Source organism: Periplaneta americana, chromosome 6 (genome assembly GCF_040183065.1).
Source record: "Periplaneta americana isolate PAMFEO1 chromosome 6, P.americana_PAMFEO1_priV1, whole genome shotgun sequence".
In the NCBI taxonomy this organism is placed as follows: Eukaryota; Metazoa; Arthropoda; class Insecta; order Blattodea; family Blattidae; genus Periplaneta; species Periplaneta americana.
Window position 1 is genome coordinate 157403222 of NC_091122.1, and position 23908 is coordinate 157427129.

Here is a 23908-nt window from a genome sequence, read left to right on the forward strand (position 1 = left end):
AAATTACTCAGACATACTATCTACTGTCACGTGATAGTTAATTACTTAACGAGGCCCTTTTATTTAAGTTATTTTGAACAGTTTTATAATATTACGTAGACGTTCAATTCCTAACAGAAATTAATGTTTTCAGAAAAGAGCTAAGACAGCCCAGTCACTAGCCTTTACAGCGGGTGGGGGAAACCGGGATGCGGCATAGGCAAACGGACGACAGTACCTGTGCGAAAATATGGTTCAATATTGAAAGCTCTTTCGTCGCTGGAAAACGCGAACATATTTCTGGAACGTACTATACTCACTAAAGTACTGTTTACTATGACCGTAAGGCGACTTACACTACATACGCGGCCTTGGTTCTGTGTGTAGAACGGTTGGAAGTTTGCTAGTAGAGGGGGTGGGAGTGAAGTACATTAAAAAACTCAAATACAATAAAAATTGAAGTAGAAATAAAATGATGTCCCTGTACTTCGGTACATTATACTGGGTGTTCAGTTCAAAGTGTGTCATGGCTCGATGTGTGCCGTCATATGGCTAGTCGATGAGCCTAGAGAATTCAATCTTCCTACACTTCCGCAGAGGGGTATTAAATATGTGCCAGAGAAGTTGCCTAGAAAGTACGGCGTTCATTCTAAAGAGTACTTACCGATACGTACGGTAACGCCGGTAGTGGCAGGAATGTGAACTGTTTCGAAACATGTACTGAGGTGAGTTTTTTTTCTTACTGTCGAGATATGGGGAGAGGGTTAAGACGATTACTTACGTATTTCTTGACATTAATTTCGACGGTCAACATGGACACGGAGCATTTGATTTGTACTATGGAATGTTGCCGTACGCAACCGATGATAAAAAATACCCTGCGTACGACTTGCCCGAGCAAAACACAGTTTGAAAGAGGTTATGGTATCACACAGACCTTACAGACCACCATCTGTTGCTACGATGTTCAAGTTACACCGTACACGTTCTCAAGTTCAAATTGAACGCCTTGAATAATAGGCAACTTCTCTGACATAAAAGCTGAAACTCGCTTCAACTCGCTGACTCATCAACAGTGACGTCATGACACACTTTGAAATGAACACCCAGTAGTATGCTAATATTAGATCAGTTACATTTGCTGCAGAAACCAATCCTGGTACAAGTTATAGGAGGATAAAAATTCACGTCGAAATAGGAATTATCTCACCAAGAAAGTTATATGTAACTTAATCCTGAGAACACCCACAGTAACATGTATAAGGTATAACGTTACTAAACATAGTGGCATGCATATTATAATCAGGAATGTTTAGTTTGTGTTGTTGAAATGTTGACTGATATGGACATGTAGACGAAATGTGATAACAGTCGCTACATTAATAATTGGGGCGTCGTGGCGTGTTGCCTGATAAGGTAATAGCTTAGATATAATCTCATATCACAGACCTGTGTGACTCTTCTGCTAGGACGTCAGCTCAAACACTCACGCACTCTGGAAAAAAAGACGGGAAACTCTATTACTTTAATTAACAGAATTGTGGCACACACACACAATACAATTTCTTATCGCCGATGACATCACCAGTCTCTAAAATAAAGTTTGTCAAATTTTGAACTTCATGTCAAGCGAAAAAAAAGAAGTGTACTATTAAATTGAGACTTTTTATAACAGAAAACACGAAAGTAACAATGGCATGCAACTAAACATGAATATAGTTATGTCCCAAGATTGATTTTTGCTGACAGACAATTAGTCTGTCTTGGCTGTTATTTCATGCACGAAATAGTGGCAGTGCAGTGGCTAGATAGCAATCAGACTTTTAAGTTTATTGTAGGTACACTGATATTCATTAGAATTCAGGGCCGGAGTTAGGTAGAGTGCCGCCCCTAGGTAGTGCTAAAATTTGCCGCCCCCAAACTCCCACAAACAGTATATGAGAAGCTATTATACAGGTCATATTTAGTTTAAATTAGTTTTAAAGGAAATGTTACGCATCTTGATTACACAACTTTTAACACTGTATCACTTCGGAATATACACAGATCCAAAACCTACATCAACACAAACAAAATACACCCAAAGCTACACTACACATTAGAAATTGAAAACAACAAATCCATAAATTTTCTAGACACCACAATAACAAAAGGAGACAACAAACGGGCTATTCCATATGAAATCAAGCAGTAAAAAACCTCGCATTTTTTTAATACTCTAATTTTTTTCCCTATTTATATAAGGTGCTGAGGAGAGTCCATTTTCAAAAATATACTATCGAAAGTCAAACTGTTTTCGTACTATTGAGCGACAAATTTAGCGTATTTCATAAAAAGCAAGCCTCTTTCAGCGCTCAGAACTCTGGAACCGTTTACTGCAGAACATTGAACGGGAGCTCATTTTGAAGCTGACATTTGGTAGATTATGATAAGAAGTAATCTTTATTTTTATTTTATACACGGAGACAGATAATCTGATTTTACTTACTTTTAGGCTTTTTGCCAATCTGTAAAAATGTAAAAAAATATTGCGAAAAAATCTTGCATTATTAAGAGGGATTCGACATTGTTTGCTTAGTGGCTCGGCAATAAGTTTCGAGGGTATTAAATAAATTATATTCACACGCCTAGACTTGAACGGCGCAGTACCCCACGAACTGGCCGAGAGATTAAGATAAGCGAGCATTGGGCGTCATTTTACTCCTGCGCTCATGAAAACTTGTGATAAAGCTAGTCCAGCTATGCGCTACTAGACGAAACATCACGTGTTTATGTCTTCTGGCCTTGCTTGCCTAGGCTAGCTCCCGTCTCACAGTCAGCTGGTTAGTTCACGCGCGTACTATTTATTTTCTTTATTTGATATTTTCAATACTTTCTTATCAACGGTGCACCAGTAAAAAATATTTGTTTATTTGTACTTTCAATGCGGTATCTAACCACATATTTTTTAAATATTTTTTCGTGGACAAAGGCGTCTTAATGAAGAAAAATCTAAATTTCTCCATTTCCATAAAAAGTAAGAAAAACTGTTTACATGTCAATGTAAACTTTAACTCCTCAGCATCAAAATAAACCATGATTTTGATCATTGGGTGAAAGGGTTTCGGAGCCACAACAGTTTAAATTTGCTGATTTTATGAAAATACGATAAATTAAAATATTTTTAATTTAAACACTATAAAGTTCTGATGCCTCAAACTTTGCACAAAGCACTGTAACACAGTTGTCAACGGACAGAAAAAGTTTCATTGTATTTAAAAATTGCAAGGTCAATTTTCTCTACATTTCGGTCGATTTGAGATTTGAATAGCCCAACACACACATTCAAAGTATACAGAAACCCCACAACAACAACACACATACACAACACATCCAACCACCCCACACAACACAAACAAGCTGCATTCCGAACAATGGTACACAGACTACTCAACATACCAATGAACCAACAGGATTACAAAGAAGAGATAAACACAAATACATAGCACAAGAAAACGGATACAATCCTAGCATAATAGACAACATAATACGTAAGACAAAACATAATCACAAAAAACACAAGAATACAACACAAACACAAGAACACGAAAAATACATCACACTAACATACGAAAACAAAAATACACACAAAATTGCAACCACTTTCAAGAAATTAAATTACAACATCGCATACAGAACAAATAACACTCTACAAAAACATCTCAAAACACAAACAACACAAACAAACAAATACAACCACACAGGCGTATACAAACTCAAATGTAACACCTGCAACAACTTCTACATAGGACAGACAGGCAGATCATTTCAAACACGTTACAAAGAACACATCACAGTCATAACAAAATTACAAAAAACCTCCACATATGCAGAACACATCACAAATGCTAACCACACCCACAGAGACATCAACACAGACATGGAAATACTACACATCCAACCAAAAAGCCAGAAACTAAACACACTAGAACAATATGAAATATACAGACACACGAAAACACACCCCAACGAAATTCTCAACACACAACTCAATTTCAGAACACACGCACTCTTTGACTCTACATTATATCACACGAACACACCCTCACAGGAAACAAAACAAGAGGCACCAAGACCAACAACGACCAGTTCTGAGGATGACCCATAAATAGGTCGAAACATGTAAACAAGGTACGTTAGAATTTAACACAAGAAAGTCTTATCATACATATTCCGAAATGTTACAATTCAGAAAACAATAAATTACTCGAATCAAAATATATGCATCTTACTTGTGAATTATAAAGACTTCCTTCGCACTTTCTTTACAGAGAAAGCATTAATGATGTCATCGATGCAAAGAAACATATTCAAACGTATTCACTGCTGAAACAAAATTGATTTGTGAATGGCAGGCTGTGATTTATTTTTAAGCATTGATTTTGTTAGTGGTTTAATTATTACGAGTATTTCCTACTTCGATAGGGAGTATAAAGTAAATTGAAAAATAAACTCCAATTCTTTGCAAAATACACCTTGCATAGGCCCTACCGAATTAGTATATAGTGCACATGCTGGAAAATGATTAAATAGTATTGTTGACGATATATTATACTGAAAATGTAACAGAGTTCTGGTTACTATTGATAGCGATAAAAGTAAACACATTATCCCACTTGATTGTCAACAATGCATTCTTCTTTATACAAGCAGTCAAATCTAAGCAGTTTCATAGCATAATAATGTGTTACCGGCATTATAATATAATTATGCAGCTGCGAACTTTCGCTTTACTTTCGCCAGGACAGCGGCAATGCTATATCACAACAATATCCGACTTCCACAAGGTGTTCAAGGTTGTTATCGTTGAATTTCGATGCTGAAAAAGCTCTGCAGTTCAAAGCGAAGCCAAGTAAACTATTACTACTGCTTCTGCTACTAAGTGAAGTCCGGTGTACTGTGAGGCTGACAAACTTCCAGACAAAATCGGATATGAGAGAGAAAAATGACTCGCCTGCGATGAGAGAGAGAGAGACTGAATGCAAGCTCATTACTACACACAGTCAAGGAGGGACGGCTGTTAACATTGCATCATCTGCATTTTCGCTGAGCAATGCACTTCCTAATTCAAGGGAGAAATAAGAGAATGCATTCAATTATGTTATAGATGAATCATACCCATGTAGAGCGTCATCGCTAAAAATAAAGTTTGTATGACATTTTATAATTGAGGCCCTATTCACAAATGGATCTCGTGTATGTAAAACAAAACAGGCATTATTTCACTGGTTGTATTTGATTAAGAGAGCGAGAAAACAGATTTGTCTCTTAACCACTTCGTATCATCCAAGGTAATTGTAATACCCCAGAATACTTTGTTCCAACACTCAATTATCTATATTAATTACCATGCTTGCGATTAGGGCCTATATAAGAGATCCCGAGAGTTAAAATCTGGTAGAGGATTTTAAAGGTGATAATTTCCTTAGCATTACTTCGAAAGGGAAGTAAAGTCTCGTGCTCTGCGTTTTAGATTCACGGCAAGTTAGGAATTTTGTTCACAAATGAAGACTTCCATGCAAATATTTGGGTAATTTCTCGGCCACGTCAAAATTTGCGAGAAAGAAAAACTGTACCCCCTATATCATCTCACCGAAGTGAACGATGGGACACCAAGGAACACGAAATGAAGCTTTTTAGAGCAGTTAAAAATGTTCTAACCTAGATAAAATAAAATGAAGATAAGAGAATAATTATCTTATAAATTTTTAACATAAACGATAGATTAAAATACTATAAACCACAATGATAAGAACCTTAAAAAGAGTGCCAGACACAAGATTGACCAGAAAACATGGAAATATTCGTATAAACCTAAGGAAAACATATTTAGGCACACCAGGGAAGAGATGGCTGGAAGATCTTTGAAGGCGGAACTGCCAAGTAGCGCCTATACCATGAAGTGAAGAAGAAGAAGAAGAAGAAGAAGAAGAAGAAGAAGCACAACTGGCTTGTCCTGCCTTCCACCTAGATCCGTATCATATTTTTTTTAAATAGCTTTTTTACATTCCGTGAAAGCACTTGGAGGCATGGAGGTAGAGTCCCATGCTTTGTTGACCTCGGCACTAGAATGAGTTGGTGTGGACGGCACCACGCTCCAACTGTCTTTTCCCCCGGGAAAGACTTGTACTTAATTTGATAGGAGGTCGAGTGGACTTCGGGGCGTTCTGGAAGTTTGGCAACGAGAAAATCCTGTCATCATGCGAGATCGAACCCCGGACTTTCCAGTCTGTATCCAGCTGTCCTTCCATCTGAGCTACCTGGCCATCATTATACTATATAGGCCTACTATACTTGTAAAAAAAACGATACAATGTAATTTTCCAAGGATTACACAAATTTTACGAGAATATTTAACCCATAAGATATCTATACTAATAATAAATCTGTAGCCGAAATTTTTCTGGTAATTTTCGATTTTCCAAAAATAATTGGTCCTAACATATATAATTAATCACCCTGAAACCGAAAACCGCTTCTTTGAAATTTTTGTTTGTCTGTCTGTCTGCATGTTTGTTACCTTTTCACGCGATAATGGCTGAACGGATTCCGATGAAAATTGGAATATAAATTAAGTTCGTTGTAACTTAGATTTTAGGCTATATGGCATTCAAAATGCATTATTTAAAAGGGGGGTTATAAGGGGGCCTAAATTAAATCGAAATATCTCGCTTATTATTGATTTTTGTGAAATATGTTACATAACAAAAGTTTCTTTAAAAATAATTTCCGACAAGTTTTATTCCTTGAAAAATTTTGATAGGACTGATATTTAATGAGATAAATGAGTTTTAAAATTAAAATAACTGCCATCTAAGGCCGTGTAATGAATTTAAAAACAAATGACTTCGTCTACAGCAACAATCGAAAGCTATGAAAGATAGCCTACAGAGAATGTTTCTGTGTTTGTATGAAGTAGTATCAGAAGCTAAATTAACCGATTTGTATAATTAATTATTAATTCACCATTGGAAAGTGTAGTTACTCTAGATGGACATAATGCTATAATGTTATTACAGTAACTTCTGAGTGAATCGAGGACAGGTAAGATTAAAATAGCTTCTTATGCACAGAAAACTTGATAGGCTATTCTGTACATTCGTTTCCTGTATTTCCTAAAATAATTTTTATGACCAAATGAGTGGTCTCTGGATCAAAATGATCGCATTTTAATTATTTGGATGCAATTTAAATTAAGTAACATAATAAACGATTTATCCTTATATCTTACACGAATGTTCCCTGGATCAAATGTCCTATTTTAATTATGTAATTACTTTATATTTATTTCTAACGGGTGCAGCGGAGTGCACGTCTACGACTAGTAATTCAATAATTCGCAATAGACAAATAAAAAGACGGAGAATTACCCACTCCGGGTAAATAATAAACGGAGGAACAAAATTTGGGTGAAAAAACGGAGGAAACCGGGAAAAACGGAGCATCTGGCAACCCTAGTCCGTACAATCCCGTAATGTGAGGAACTACGTTGCGGATGTACCAGTAAACATGCTTTGCACCTTACCTCTGCCAACACGTTTGCATGGGGATACAGCGCAGACTAAAACACAGGCGGTTAGGAATCGGGCATGCCCTGGGCCACTAGGGCGATTACTGGGCAGTTGTTGCTCTTAATACGAGGCAAGAGGAGTTCAGTGGCGCCACTCAATCGCTAATCTCCCAGTGCGGTCGGCCTTAACCCGGAATTCATGAATGGACTTCAGGGAGCCCGTGAGAGTCACATAAAAATTAACATGTATATTCACTATATGCTGTTGCCAGAAAGTCAAAAGGAGAATAGCAATGACCAAGGAAGCTTTTAATAGAAAAAGGAGCATCTTCTGCGAACCTCTGGAAAAAGAACTAAGGAAGAGACTAGTGAAGTGCTTTGTAGGGATTGTGGCATTGTATGAGGCAGAAACATGGACATTACGACGAAGCGAAAAGAAGCATTTGAAATGTGGATATCGAGAAGAATGGAACGTGTTGTGAAGTGGACAGACAGAATAAGAAATGAAGCTGTGTTGGAAAGAGTGGATGAAGAAAGAATGATGCTGAAACTGATCAGGAATAGGAAAAGGAATTGGTTGGGTCACTGGCTGAGAAGAAACTTCTTACTGAAGGATGCACTGGAAGGAATGGTGAACGGGAGAAGAGTTCGGGGCAGAAAAAGATATCAGATGATAGATGACATTAAGATATATGGATCATATGAGGAGACAAAGAGGAAGACAGAAAATAGGAAAGATTGGAGAAAGCTGGGTTTGCAGTGACTGACCTGCCCTATATTCACTATTATTTTAACGTAAAAAACAGAAGCGTATCTAAAAATGTTAGTCACTTTTTACATTTTTCTAGGGAGGGGTCCATAGCTTTCACCAGATTTTAAAAGGAGCCCTTGATTCACGAAAGGTTAAGAATAACTGTTTCAATGCGATTGAAAAGAATCACTTTAATCACTTTATTTCAACATGTCTATTCAAACGAGAGAGTTGTATCTAAGCCTATAATATATTTACATCATCAACACAACTAAATGTTTTGTTTTATGATTTTTTTACAATAATATTTACTTACTTCATTTCCACTCGTCTTTTCAAATTAGAGACTTTTTTTTTACGATATATTTACATTATGTACACAACGAAATGTTATCATTATGATTTTCCTTTGTGTATTTTTTTGTATAGCCTACATATTTTTTCTGTTTTGCGCAATAAGTAGCAAAATTTCAATATTCAATCGAGAGAGTTGTATCTACGCCTATAATATATTTACATCATCAACACAACAAAATGTTTTGTTTTATGATTTTTTACAATAATATTTACTTACTTCATTTTCCACTCGTCTTTTCAAATTAGAGAGTTTTTTTTACGATATATTTACATTATGTACACAACGAAATGTTATCATTATGATTTTCCTTTGTGTATTTTTTTGTATAGCCTACATATTTTTTCTGTTTTGCGCAGTAAGTAGCAAAATTTCAATATTCAAACGAGAGAGTTGTATCTACGCCTGTAATATATTTACATCATCAACACAACAAAATGTTTTGTTTTATGATTTTTTACAATAATATTTACTTACTTCATTTCCACTTGTCTTTTCAAATTAGAGAGTTTTTTTACAATATATTTACATTATGTACACAACATAATGTAATCGTTATGATTTTCCTTTGTGTATTTTTTTGTATAGCCTACATATTTTTTCTGTTTTGCTCAATAAGTAGCAAAATTTCTGGAACAATATTGCACTTTCCAAAACTAACTTACCTCGTTGACGACGGATTGCTTAAAATTTTCTAAATGTATTACTTGCATACGCTCATCTTCATTATAATGTCTGAGCACGCGCGGTGTTGTAATGTAGCTCAACGTTATAATTATTATAATTTTTTTCCTATAAAAATGTTCACATACTAAGAGTTTGACACGTTCGACAGTTTGAACAAAAAGAGTCACTTTAAATGTAGTGCTGGTACTTGGTTTGTTCTCTTTGTAAATAGCAGCATAAAATACTTCAATATTCAGTAATTTCATCCTTATAATTATTCTACGTTTAATTTGTACCCTTCAGTAATTTTTTCTTTGTACTTCTGTAATACATTGTCCGGTCTTCATTAATCAAGTAATGTTTTAGTATTTTGATTCGACTGGAATTGTAAATTTAATATTAATTGTAATTGTAATTTTAATTGTATTCTTGATATTGTAGTTGTAATACCCTGGTAGAGGGAAAGAGAATGTCTGATGGCCTTATCTGTACCAAGTGAAATAAATAAATACTAAACACTAAATCCGAGGTTCGATTCCAGGTGGTGACAGGATTTTTTCTCGTTGCCAAACTTTCAAAACGGCCCTGAGGTTCACTCAGCCTCCTATAAAATTGAGTACCGGGTCTTTCCCGGGAGTAAAAGGAGGGTCAGAGCGTGGTGCCGACCACACCACCTCATTCTAGTGCCGAGGACATGGAAAGCATGGGGCTCTACCTCCATGTCCCCTTCATGGCAAGTTACGGGGATACCTTTACCTTTTTTTACTATATCAGTAGACCTATCAATTAGTGCTGTTGATCTGTCAAAATATTTAATCGATTAACTATTTTAATTTAATCGATTAATCGAGTTTTGATCGATTTGAAAAAAAAATGTTTTAGTATAGCCTACTGTAATACACAATTATTGTTAAATTTAACTTGTGTTCGGTGAAAAGCATATGTATTAAATGTTTTGTATTGTATACATTGTATCGTTATATTGCACAAAAACTATTTTAATTACTAACATATTTAATATGAGGCTTATAATTTATTGTGTCAATTTCTCCGGGAATTTTAGAGACAAACATAAATAACAAAAAGTATGAAGACTCACCTATTTAATACTGCTTCATCCATGATTTAAACATGTGAGTGCATTCACATGCTCCGAATTAAATGCTGTTCTATGTTTAGTAACAATGTTTCCTGCATCACTAAACACGAAAAAACTTTTTTTCTGTCAAGCACTTCTCCACGATCGTTCAATTTAAATCCAAACGTTTCACCGAGTTTACTTCTCAAATTCTCATATGACATAATGGAGTTTACACTTTTCACAGACCATAGAAAACTGATTTTTTTTCTTTATCGAACTAAACAACAGATCGAATTACCAGATTTTAGAAAGAGAAGAAGATAGTTACGCTCCCACTTGCACACTGTGTAGACATGGTTATTTTATAAGGGATGAGGCGGACGAATCCCAGAAAAGTATGTATTTCATGTGCTAAAAAGAGGAGCTGAAACAAGGTGGAAGTTTTCTTGGGAAACCATTAAACTTAATAAGGGTTTCGCATTGTGTTTCAACTTTCAATAGAGGTAGACTAGATCACTATCCTCATATCTCCTCTTTCTGAAGTGTTTGTGCAAAGATTTTCCCTAAGCTACCTGCTTTACAGTTAGAAAATAATAGTACTATTGTGCTTTTAAGTAAGCAACTTCCGAGAGAGGAATACTGTCGGAATTTTTAATATGAGTTTGTATTAACAAAATAATATAATTAATATCAATTATATTCCATCAATTTTAATCAACTCGATTATTCGATTAAATATTTCTGATCGATTAATCTTACAACAGAAATTGATCGATTAATCGATTAAATCCCGCAACACTATTATCAATGTTACAAATTGCCAGCGACGTTACTGCTCGCTTACGATAGATCTGAGTGCCGACTGTCTGTTTATATGTACAACAGGTTTTCTACGCACGACCATCTCCTGCACCGGGCGCCCAGAGGACAATATGCCCGCCGCAAGTACGTCTGGACTAAGGGATACATGTCCAGACCTGTGATAGGATTAATTTTTTGTCTGAACACGCCGGAATCGAATCCGGTCCGTCTATTCAGGGATCATGTACGCTACCACTGATCCAATACGACGGATCCATTACCAGCCATCAACTTAATCAACCGACCCTGCACATCTTCTACAAGCACAGACTAAATTATTCAGTTCGTTAGTCTATATAATTTACATGTCATTAGCTACACTTCCTATCCAATGCGAAAAGACGTCATAAGGGCTAACAACTGTATGATCATTATGAATTGTGTGTTATTGCTGATGTAATAGAACTACTTATATAATTAATTCAAGTTCCCATGACCGACGTCCGTCCTTTGTCCGAAATTTTCGACAGGAAATCGATTATACGGTCCTACACTTTAAATTGCATTAACACCCAGAAACTGGTGGGTTCATTGGTGAAAATTCATCACAAGACTATCACGTTTTCTATGTGATAAACGGAGTACAAACAATGGTTAGGTGTCCATCCCTGAAATAACTTAAGGCGATGCACTACAGAAAATCGTCGAATTTTGACAAATTCTATCGTTTTTGGTCTGCCCATTTTTTTTATTTTCGCGCTAAAATATGTACGGTTTCATGAAGGTATTTTCGTGAAAATTTTATCCCAATATTATATTAATTCTGTGTTGTTTGGGTAAAGGGAGACAAGTCATAAAAATGAGTTTGGAGGTAAATAAAAATTAAACTTCGGACCCTTATTACAAATAATTTTTTACACAAATAAAACACATCAACTGCCAGTATTCTTTTGATTTTTGCACATTCACTTGTATAATTTAACTCGTGTGTTCATCTGGGGAACAAAATTCCATCTGCACAAAAAAATTATATATCCTCATTCACCCGAACACCACAGAATTAAGTATATAATTTGGTAGAACTTGTGTTAATGCACGAGTTATGTGTAACCAAAAGTTTAATTGAAATTATCTCATAAAATAAATTTTCTGCGTTTTCAACAACAAGCCATAGCTTAAGGCGATGCGCTACAGAAAATAGTCGAAAATGCGCTAAAAATGTACGGTTTCATATATTCCCATCTGTTGAGTCGTTCCTTAAAAACCATTAATTGTAAGTAATAATAATAATTAACCCAATTTTAGAGAAAATTCAAAATTATAGATAGAAATGGAAATTTCATATACTCTGGACGCCCAGGACAAGGATGCCACGACAAGCACTAAATTATCGCCCTTTAGGAATAAGATCTTTGGACCGTCCACCAAGCTTAATACGTGATTACGTGATAATAATAATAATAATAATAATAATAATAATAATAATAATAATAATAATAATAATAATAGCCTAATAATAATTGCCTAATAATAATAATAATAATAGGCCTAATAATAATAATAATAATAATAATAATAATAATAATAATTTACTTACTGGCTTTTAAGGAAACCGGAGGTTCATTTCCGCCCTCATATAAGCCCGCCATTGGTCCCTATCCTGAGCAACATTAATCCAGTCTCTACCATCATATCCCACCGCCCACAAATCCATTTTAATATTATCTTCCCATCTACGTCTCGGCCCCCCACCAAAGGTCTTTTTCCCGCCGGCCTCCCCAACTAACACTCTATATGCATTTCTGGATTCGCCCATACGTGCTACATGCCCTGCCCATCTCAAACGTCTGGATTTAATGTTCGTAATTATGTCAGGTGAAGAATACAATGCGTGCAGTTCTGCGTTGTGTAACTTTCTCCATTCTCCTGTAACTTCATCCCTCTTAGCACCAAATAATTTCCTAAGAACCTTATTCTCAGACACCCTTAATCTCTGTTCCTCTCTCAAAGTGAGAGTCCAAGTTTCACAACCATACAGAACAACCGGTAATATAACTGTTTTATAAATTCTAACTTTCAGATTTTTTGACAGCAGACTAGATGATAAAAGCTTCTCAACCGAATAATAACAGGCATTTCCCATATTTATTCTGTGTTTAATTTCCTCCCGAGTGCCATTTATATTTGTTACTGTTGCTCAAAGTTATTTGAATTTTTCCACCTCTTCGAAGGATAAATCTCCAATTTTTATACTTCCATTTCGTACAATATTCTGGTCACGAGACATAATCATATACTTTGTCTTTTCGGGATTTACTTCCAAACCTATCTCTTGACTTGTTTCCAGTAAAATTCCCGTGTTTTCCCTAATCGTTTGTGGATTTTCTCCTAACATATGCACGCCATTCGCATAGACAAGCAGCTGATGTAACCCGTTCAATTCCAAACCCTCTCTGTTATCCTGGACTTTCCTAATGGCATACTCTAGAGCAAAGCTAAAAAGTAAAGGTGATAGTGCATCTCCTTGATTTAGCCCACAGTGAATTGGAAACGCATCTGACAGAGACTGACCTATACGAACCAATTTCCTAATAATACAGATAATAATAATAATAATAATAATAATAATAATAATAATAATAATAATAATAATAACGGTACATAAAATTTAAAATACCGATAATGTAAATTGTAAATAATTTTAATACCCCCCCCCCCCCACACTCGTGACAAAATCCTCCGTACGCCACTGCTGGCATTCAGACGTCAACATTAGTATCGCCATTGTTACATAAAATATTAACCCAGTAGGCGTACGCTTTATTATGTACGCAAACTTTTATCAACCTTGAAAATCTGGGATAATTCAGAATTTGTGTGGTGTGCAGTTCGAATTTTGTGGCCCAGAAACATTCGCGCACGGCTCTGTGTAACGGTCTATCGGTCGGACCGCGCAGCCTGAATCCCCTCTCTCTTTCCCGTGCTGTACCCTCGTCGGGGGCAGAACGAGACACCGGTTGGCGGGACTGCCGGGGTCATGGACTCTAAACAAACTACAATTGACTAATAACGTGCGCAATCCAACTCCCCATGTGAAGGCTTCACCGTCGAATCACGACACCATTTCAAGAGCATATTCCGTAACTCGTATATTCTTTATTTTACTCAGTCCTAATTGGCCATTTAACGACGAACTGTCAAACTGCGTGGTTATCCAGCTGGAACTTGGCACATTAATCATGGTATTAACCGATATTCACTTTAAACTTGTTGATGCTATTCTAACTGTAGTAACTTTCGAGGAATATCACTTTTGTTGACGTCGTACAAAATTATGTCCAATATTGTTTTGAGAAGATAAACTCCATATGAAATTATTGGGGATCATTAGGCGTAACAGACCGACTACTGATCAGATTTTTTGTATTCGACAGATATTGCAGAAAAAAATGGCAGTATAAGGGTACCAGAGTGCTGCATTGGAGTTAAATCGCTCGCTTGAACTCGGTCGAGTGTCGCACCCTCGAGTGAGATACGATCGGTCGTGATACGCTCGTAATAAATAGAAGCACAGTACAAGGTCATCTCGCCAACATGCCTTATCTTGTATGGTAGGCGACAGATAAGATACACGTATGTTTTGCTCACACGGTAAAAATAAGGCTTTATTTTCTGCGTTTATGACAAACGTTTAATAGAACAGTCAATGGAACGTACCAAAACAGGAAAGTATGAAAAACTTCGATATACAGTTATTATTGCTAATTAATAATTATTCAATATTTGATTTACCACTTATACTGTATAATATGATAGGTCCATACATAGTGTTCCGCCTATATATTGCGACAATGTAGAAACGTTTTACAAAATATTATTGATATAGCAGTAGATTAATAACAATATTAGTACAGAGATAACGTCACAGAACATATAATAAAACGAATAATCAAGCTGCACAACTGTTACAGACGCAAAGATTGATACACTAATTATTAGAGATTATTATTATTATTATATTATTATTATTATTATTATTATATTATTATTATTATTATTACTAGAAAACTTGATACAGTTCCTGCATTATCATGATTTTGTTCTCCGTTTATATTGTATTGTATTGTATTGTATATTGTACTGTATTGTAGGGCAAAAAATTCATTGTCATAAATGGACGTCACATTGAGCACCTCCTATGAACAAGTGTTCTGATCTCAGAAAGTATGTGTTGTATGTCCCATGTTTATTAGACTTTTTTTCTTGTTTTGATGCATACTAGCACCTCCTAAAATATTGGATACTTTTTAACACCCTGTATAATATTCTTATTGAATTTGGTATTCCCAAGAAAGAAACTAGTTCGATTAATTAAACTATGCCTCAGTGAATGGAAGACTTGTTATTTCACAACCTATACTGAATGGTTTCTATGGTGACAACTCCACCACTGAACTTTTACAATACGAAGCTCTTGGGAAATGTGCAGGCAAAGAAAATTATTTAGACATCTAACAGGTTATAAATTCGTTGCAAAGAATGATGGCAAACGATTCATAACAAATTGTTTTCGAATAGAATTAACTCTAACGTTAGTCGTCCTTGGCAGCCATTATCACGCTTGTTACTGATACCGAAGACCGTGAGTTCAAACCTGATACAAGGACGTTGTACTTCAAACGGCAATAAATTTTCATGGCTTCCTTAGGAATTGAAGTAAAAGTGGGAGGCCCGTGTCTGATATTGAAGGCGCTTCAAAGGAATAGTGAATGTAATTATAAGGTTAGTGACCAGCACACAAACAAGGAAAACAGCGGGCTACATTGCGTCAGTGATAAACTTCACGATAACTATAAATTATGACAGTTTCCTATAGCTACGTAGGCGCTTGCCTGCCGGTCTGAAGTTGCGTTCGGGCGCGGATTCGATCCCCGCTTGGGCTGATTACCTGGTTGGGTTTTTTCAGAGGTTTTCCCCAACCTAATGTGAATGCAAGGTAATCTATGGCGAATCCTCGGCCTTATCTTGCCAAATATCATCTCACTATCACCAATTCGTAGTAAGAATAAACATGAGTATATAGTATATACTGGACTTTTTTTAGTATATACTCTTGTTAGTAAGAATAAAAACATTTGAGTATCTACTCATTTTTAATTACATACTCATAACATGGAAGCATAGTAGAATATACTCAAGTGTCCATCTTGCACAGAATATATACTCATGCTTGATAAGAATAAAAGCTAGTATATTCTCATATTTATAAGTTCGTTCTCATATTATTGTAAGTATGGTTTGTAGGAGGCTCAATTTGGAATATTTGTTGATTTGTGTTCAGTTTAAAGTTAAATAAAAAAAATGGCAGAATTTATGAACGATGTAGTATCTCATGGAAAAATATAGAAAAAGACTTGAACTTCAGAAGCCTTTAACGCTTCACAAAAGTGAATGTAAAAAGGTTAAACACATATTTGTTTTTCATAAAAAACATAACCTATAAAAATATGAATGGCTATCAAATTATAAGGTTACATTGTACTGTTAAATATAATTAACAATTACAGTTTATTTTGTAAAATTTGAATTACAAAATGCAATTACCTGTAACTTTAAATTATATATATAAAACTCTCTATAATAAAAAATAGAATTAGCATAACTGGAAATCTAGAATGGATTGCAATCTCTATCCAACATCCCGTAATGATGATTTCCCAGTACTATTTTCTTGTTTCCTGTTTATTAGCGTCGCTTATCTGATTCACTCTCTTTTTCATGTTTATTTATTTAGTCATTTATTTATTTACTTATTTATTTATTTACTTATTTATTCATTTATAAAAAGCAAAATACAAACCACTACAGCATGCGGATAGCATGTGAAAGTCTATAAAAAAAAAACTGAGCATCACGGTGCAATGTGGTCAAAGAGGATAGGTAACACGAGTACATACTAACTTTTAAATGATCAAGAAGGCTGTAGAGATGAGTATATATTCGCGTTAGGTAGAATGTCTTTATTCTTACGAATATGAGTATGTTCTAGTGGTTACGAGTATATAATCACAGGAAGTGCTCATACTCAAAAGTATAAACCTTGAGAAAGTACTTAAGCTTTATTCTTACTACCAAATGTCATCGATGCTAAATAACCTAGTAGTTGATATAGCGTCGTTAAATAACCAAGTAAAAAAAAAACTTAACAGTTCTGGTATCAACTTCTTAGCTCTGTATATATGATTGCTACAAAATAATTCAAACGCTTATATTGAAAATTTATAAACAAAAGTATAAAGAGGAATCGCATGTCGATTTCGTAATGTGAATTTTGTTCACCCTTTTGGTCTCTCCTATTTGTACAGTACTGCTACCAGGTAGCACGTGAAAGTATCGAAGATCGTTCGCGCGCTATTTGTTATACATCTCTGGCTTACGATAACTGAGGGTGAGTTCTAGCTCCGACAAAACTATTATTATTACTATTATAGTGGCGGAGTCGTATTTATGGTGTTAAAGCCAATGTTCCTTATGATTTTTCTCGGGTTCTCCTGTTTCTCCTCTATCCATATTCACCGTCACAATTCATTGAAGTAAGCCTATTAATTTATCGTTACAAAAGCATTAACTAAAACGGTATCGACGTGGTGTAGTACTGTAACCGACACGTACGGATGGCATTAGTCTAAAGCGGCTCAGTACGCTTTCAGAGAAGTGAAATAACACTCTTACGGGCTTCATCTGAACCTTAAGCATGCATGGCTGAACCGACAGATGGCACCACATAACTGAGTCGCGATAACTACAAAGAAAGCAATCGTTCGGACTTCAACAAAACATTTCCAAATAAAGGGCTAGTAAAGTATAAGACTATTAGATGCTGCTGTGCTAGCCTTCGGGCCCCTTCTCCATACAAAGGGGAAAAAGATCATTCGAAATGCCTCGACCGGAGTCCTGTACGCTTTCTGGGATCGTATCGTTTCAATCATTAATTATTATCATAATAGACTGCTCTCTTTAATTAATTGGGCGTATTGGGAATTCAATCAATGGCTTTCCCAAAACATACTATGAAATGTTTCACATAAAACAATTTTTTTCTCGAAAAGGAAGCAAAAACGAGCAAAATTGTATAGAACTTTTGTGTTTGAAATATCTCAAAGAATAATCCCTTGAAATTGACGACATTCACCTTGTATATAGTCGTTGTTCCTGCAATAACTCCTACGTGCAAAATGTTAAATGTTATGTTTTATTTAACAACGCTCGCAACTGCAGACGTTATATCAGCGTCGCCAGGTGTTCCGGAATTTTGTCCCGCAGGAGTTATTTTACATGCCAGTAAATCTACTGACATGAGCCTGTCGCATTAAGCACACTTAAATGCCATCGACCTGGCCCGTGATCGAAACCGCAACCTTGGGCATAGAAGGCCAGAGCTATACCACTCGCCAACCAAGTCGACTCCTATGTGCAAAATATACTATTTTTCAGTAGGAGGAAAAAACACATTTATTCATCCTATGGCAGCCGTATATAGGTGATTGTGAATTCTTACATTTTCGAAACAAAAAATATAATTACATATAGGAGATTTTATTATTTGCTGTATCACTGTTTAAGTTATTTAATAGAGCAAAAATATGAAAATCGATAAATATGTCACACAGGATTTACTGCAGGAACACCGATGATATACAATTATGTAGATGCCTTAGAGGTGATTCAGTGAAAATGCCTTCCTTTCCTTGTATAGCAGCGGTGGCGAAAATGTACGAGTAATCGTGCGCCGAGCCACTGTGTAACCTGCAACGGGTATAGCACCTATGGAGGGAGGCGGACACCCGAAGGGGAAGTGAAGCAACTGTCTGACTTATTAACGGATTTTCATTTTCCTTACGTCAAGCACTTAAATATAATTTTATACAGTACAAGGCTACAAACTAATGATTAATACGTGTAACGAAGAAAGAAATTAACAGTAAATGAACAATATCACAACCTAAAATTAACTGTCTTCAGAATGTCTCTGCGACAAAGTTTCAAAATCAGGAATTATGTCACTTACTGCCAGTCGTAGTTGATCACGAAGGTATTTGTCTGTCAGTCGTGATCTAAATTTGGTTTTTACTATTTTAATTGTTGAAAATAATTTTTCACAAACGTAAGTTGTAGCGAACATGGCTTCAACAGAGCAAGCGAAAGAACGAAGCTTCGGATATTTATTTTATGGCAAAGATTTGAAAGTTCAACATTTGTCAAGTCCTTACATCTAGCTTTCATTTGACATCACATAGTAAATCAGTGAGTTCAAATTGAAGAGCTAACCGCATTATTCGTACATCTGCTGAAAAAGGGTCGACGTACAAAGATAAAGATGATGATGATGATGATGATGATATGATGGTGATGATGATGATGATAACAACAATAACACTTAACCTTTTAATGTTTCATCAGTAACATGTAGTATAATGCCGTTTTATGTTATACAACCGTTTTCCTCGTAATACTTGTGAACAAATCATACATTTAATATTCTCATCACATTGACAGCAAAAAAATGCGTCCTCCCATCCTACTTGGAACTTTCGTACATGGTTTCGAGAGAGACATATGCCACTCGCAGGTCAGAGACAAATACAAATGGAACGGAGTTTGACTCCAGTGAGTGAGAGGGTGGGGGTTGGCGCAGGTTAGAAGCAAGCGAAATGCACAGCTATACTGCGAGCTACAATGTCTCGGGAGACACATTCTCGCCACGGCTGCTGTATAGGAGTGATCTACAAGTCAGTAGTACAGGGAGGTAAAATGGAGGGAGAAAGAAATAAAGAGAGAGAGAAATAAAGGAAGAAAGAACGAAAGAAATATGTCCTCCATCCTGCAGTAGAGCTAGGCTACTAACCTTAGAACAAATTTCCAAACACCCTGTATAACTCCGTATAAGGGGTGCAGTAGTGAAGAAACAAGAAGGCTTGCTTAGTCACTACGAACACACACATACACTTCCTCTCACATATGCAAAAGCGCGCGTATGCACGCACACACACACACACATACACACCCTCTCATTAAAACATGGAAGCAATTGCACAAGAACACACCTGCCAAAGCCAAAAATTTGCAACTGAACAAGCCTCCCTTTGTCCCAACGCCTGACCCTATTCCTCAACCCCTTCAGTGCAAACTGTTAATCAATATTTCATACCCTCCCAACCAACTAACAGGGACCCCGGGGAGAGGGGTACGCGTGTCTCGTAAGCGGAAGTCTTAGAGCGCTGCCTTCACCCTACACGCAGCCTGCCCCACTCATCTGCAGTGATGAGTTACACACTACGTGGTGCTTGCAGGTTCAAAAACTGGATTGCAAATGTACTCAAACTACAACTTCGACTTCATTACTATAAAACATTCAAAACAAGTTCGGAATGTGGGATAGTGTCAAATAAGTTAGGGTACTCGATAGCAGAACGCTTTTTTTACTTGGTTATTTAACGACGCTCTATCAAATACTAAGTTATTTAACATCGATGGAATTGGTGATAGCGAGATAATATTTTGCGAGAAGAGGCCAAGGATTCGCCATAGATTATCTGACATTTACCTTACAGTTGAGGAAAACCTTGGAAAAAACCCAATCCGGTAATCAGCCAAAGCAGGAATCGAACTTGCGCCCGAGTGTAACTCCGGATCGACAGGCAAGCACTTTAGCCGACTGAGCTACGACGGTGATAGAATTAATGGTTATAAAGTAACTACAGTAGTATTAGTAATAATTACAAAGCGAGTTTACAACTTATAACCGCTACACCTTTAAAAAAGCGGTACACTTCCACATCAGCGATTATCTAACCTGAGCAAAACTATTACAACAAATATTTTAAATAATCCTATTTTAAATAAATAATAGCAGTAGTAATAGCAGTAGTAGTAGTAGTAGTAGTAGTAGTAGTAGTAGTAGTAGTAGTAGTAGCAGAGTAGCAGCAGCAGTAGTAGTAGTAGTAGTAGTAGGCCTAATAATAATAATAATAATAATAATAATAGTAGTAGTAGTAGTATTAGTAGTAGTAGGAGGCCTAGTAGTAGTAGTAGCAGCAGCAGTAGTAGTAGTAGTAGCAGCAGCAGCAGTAGTAGCAGTAGTAGCAGCAGTAGTAGTAGTAGCAGCAGCAATAGCAGCAGTAGTAGTAATAGTAGCAGCAGTAGTAGTAGTAGTAGTATCAGTAGTAGTAGCAGTATCAGTAGAGTAGTAGCAGTAGTAGTAGCAATAGTAGTAGCAGCAGTAGTAGCAGTATCAGTAGAGTAGTAGCAGTAGTAGTAGCAATAGTAGTATCAGTAGTAGTAGCAGTATCAGTAGAGTAGTAGCAGTAGTAGTAGCAATAGTAGTATCAGTAGTAGTAGCAGTATCAGTAGAGTAGTAGCAGTAGTAGTAGCAATAGTAGTAGCAGCAGTAGTAGCAGTATCAGTAGAGTAGTAGCAGTAGTAGTAGCAATAGTAGTAGCAGTAGTAGTAGCAGTATCAGTAGAGTAGTAGCAGTAGTAGTAGCAATAGTAGTAGCAGCAGTAGTAGCAGTATCAGTAGAGTAGTAGCAGTAGTAGTAGCAATAGTAGTAGCAGCAGTAGTAGCAGTATCAGTAGAGTAGTAGCAGTAGTAGTACCAATAGTAGTATCAGTAGTAGTAGCAGTATCAGTAGAGTAGTAGCAGTAGTAGTAGCAATAGTAGTATCAGTAGTAGTAGCAGTATCAGTAGAGTAGTAGCAGTAGTAGTAGCAATAGTAGTAGCAGCAGTAGTAGCAGTATCAGTAGAGTAGTAGCAGTAGTAGTAGCAATAGTAGTAGCAGCAGTAGTAGCAGTATCAGTAGAGTAGTAGCAGTAGTAGTAGCAATAGTAGTAGCAGCAGTAGTAGCAGTATCAGTAGAGTAGTAGCAGTAGTAGTAGCAATAGTAGTATCAGTAGTAGTAGCAGTATCAGTAGAGTAGTAGGAGTAGTAGTAGCAATAGTAGTATCAGTAGTAGTAGCAGTATCAGTAGAGTAGTAGCAGTAGTAGTAGCAATAGTAGTAGCAGCAGTAGTAGCAGTATCAGTAGAGTAGTAGCAGTAGTAGTAGCAATAGTAGTATCAGCAGTAGTAGCAGTATCAGTAGAGTAGTAGCAGTAGTAGTAGCAATAGTAGTAGCAGCAGTAGTAGCAGTATCAGTAGAGTAGTAGCAGTAGTAGTAGCAATAGTAGTATCAGTAGTAGTAGCAGTATCAGTAGAGTAGTAGCAGTAGTAGTAGCAATAGTAGTATCAGTAGTAGTAGCAGTATCAGTAGAGTAGTAGCAGTAGTAGTAGCAATAGTAGTAGCAGCAGTAGTAGCAGTATCAGTAGAGTAGTAGCAGTAGTAGTAGCAATAGTAGTAGCAGCAGTAGTAGCAGTATCAGTAGAGTAGTAGCAGTAGTAGTAGCAATAGTAGTAGCAGCAGTAGTAGCAGTATCAGTAGAGTAGTAGCAGTAGTAGTAGCAATAGTAGTAGCAGCAGTAGTAGCAGTATCAGTAGAGTAGTAGCAGTAGTAGTAGCAATAGTAGTATCAGTAGTAGTAGCAGTATCAGTAGAGTAGTAGCAGTAGTAGTAGCAATAGTAGTAGCAGCAGTAGTAGCAGTATCAGTAGAGTAGTAGCAGTAGTAGTATCAGTAGTAGTAGTAGCAGTATCAGTAGAGTAGTTGCAGTAGTAGTAGCAATAGTAGTAGCAGCAGTAGTAGCAGTATCAGTAGAGTAGTAGCAGTAGTAGTATCAGTAGTAGTAGCAGTATCAGTAGAGTAGTAGCAGTAGTAGTAGCAATAGTAGTAGCAGCAGTAGTAGCAGGCCTAGTAGCAGCAGTAATAGTAATAGTAGTAGCAGCAGTAGCAGTAGACTAGTAGCAGTAGCAGCAGCAGTAGTAGACCTAGTAGTTGTAGTAGAGTAGTAGCAGTAGTAGTAGTATCAGTATCAGTAGTAGTAGCACTAGTAGTAGCAGCAGCAGCAGTAGTAGTAGTAGTAGTAGTAGTAGTAGCAGCAGCAGTAGTAATAGTAGATATAGGTAGTATAGTTTTATTGTTTTACTGAAGAAACGTTCTTTCTATTTTCAATCACAATCTGTTGCGACTTTAACAGCTTGATCAGATACAAAAACCCTATAGTATTTTATTTAACAACCTTTGCAGTAATCGCCCTCAGCCGGGTTTGAACTCACGACCCTGAAATCCAACGACTATTATCGTAACCACTACAGCACCACAAGTTACTGTAGTTGTTGTTGTTGTTGTTCAGTCAGCTGTCCGAAGACAGATATGAATCTCATAAGTAACACCAATAGGGCATCACTCATGAGGCAACTAGGCCAGGAGATAATGGGGTAGGGTGGCCAGTTCCTTTCCCCCTCCAATGCATACATCGCCGATTAGCTACATATTTCACTAATCAGACTTCAGATGCATATAAACAATTGGTCTTCCTCTGACACACACCGTCAAGTGAGATGTACCGCCTGATAATAGATATACATATCAGACAGAATCTCAATTAGAGGTAGTTTCTGTAGTATGGACAGCTATTTTTTTTAAATAAGTTTTCTATATGCGCGGTGTCTGAGGGTAGGTTCCGCTATAACACTATTCGAATTTGCAGAATTCTGATTCATCAAAACACGGCACTGAATTGTGACAGGACACCTGTACTACAATACACAATTGAGTAATGTGTGCCAGGTGTCCTAA

At 36.5% G+C, this 23908-nt stretch overlaps 1 protein-coding gene across 23 annotated transcripts in view; it reads right to left on the reverse strand.

Moving 5' to 3' along the window:
- LOC138701967 (uncharacterized) overlaps positions 1-23908 on the reverse strand; it is a 1800590-nt gene that overhangs the window by 531773 nt on the left and 1244909 nt on the right. For 11 of the 23 annotated variants that reach the window (XR_011332758.1, XR_011332755.1, XR_011332745.1 and 8 more), the window contains one exon: positions 1429-1474. The exons of the other annotated variants lie outside the window; for them this stretch is intronic. The gene's annotated coding sequence lies outside the window, so the exon portion shown is untranslated. The remainder of the gene's footprint in view (positions 1-1428; positions 1475-23908) is intronic. 23 annotated transcript variants of the gene reach the window in all.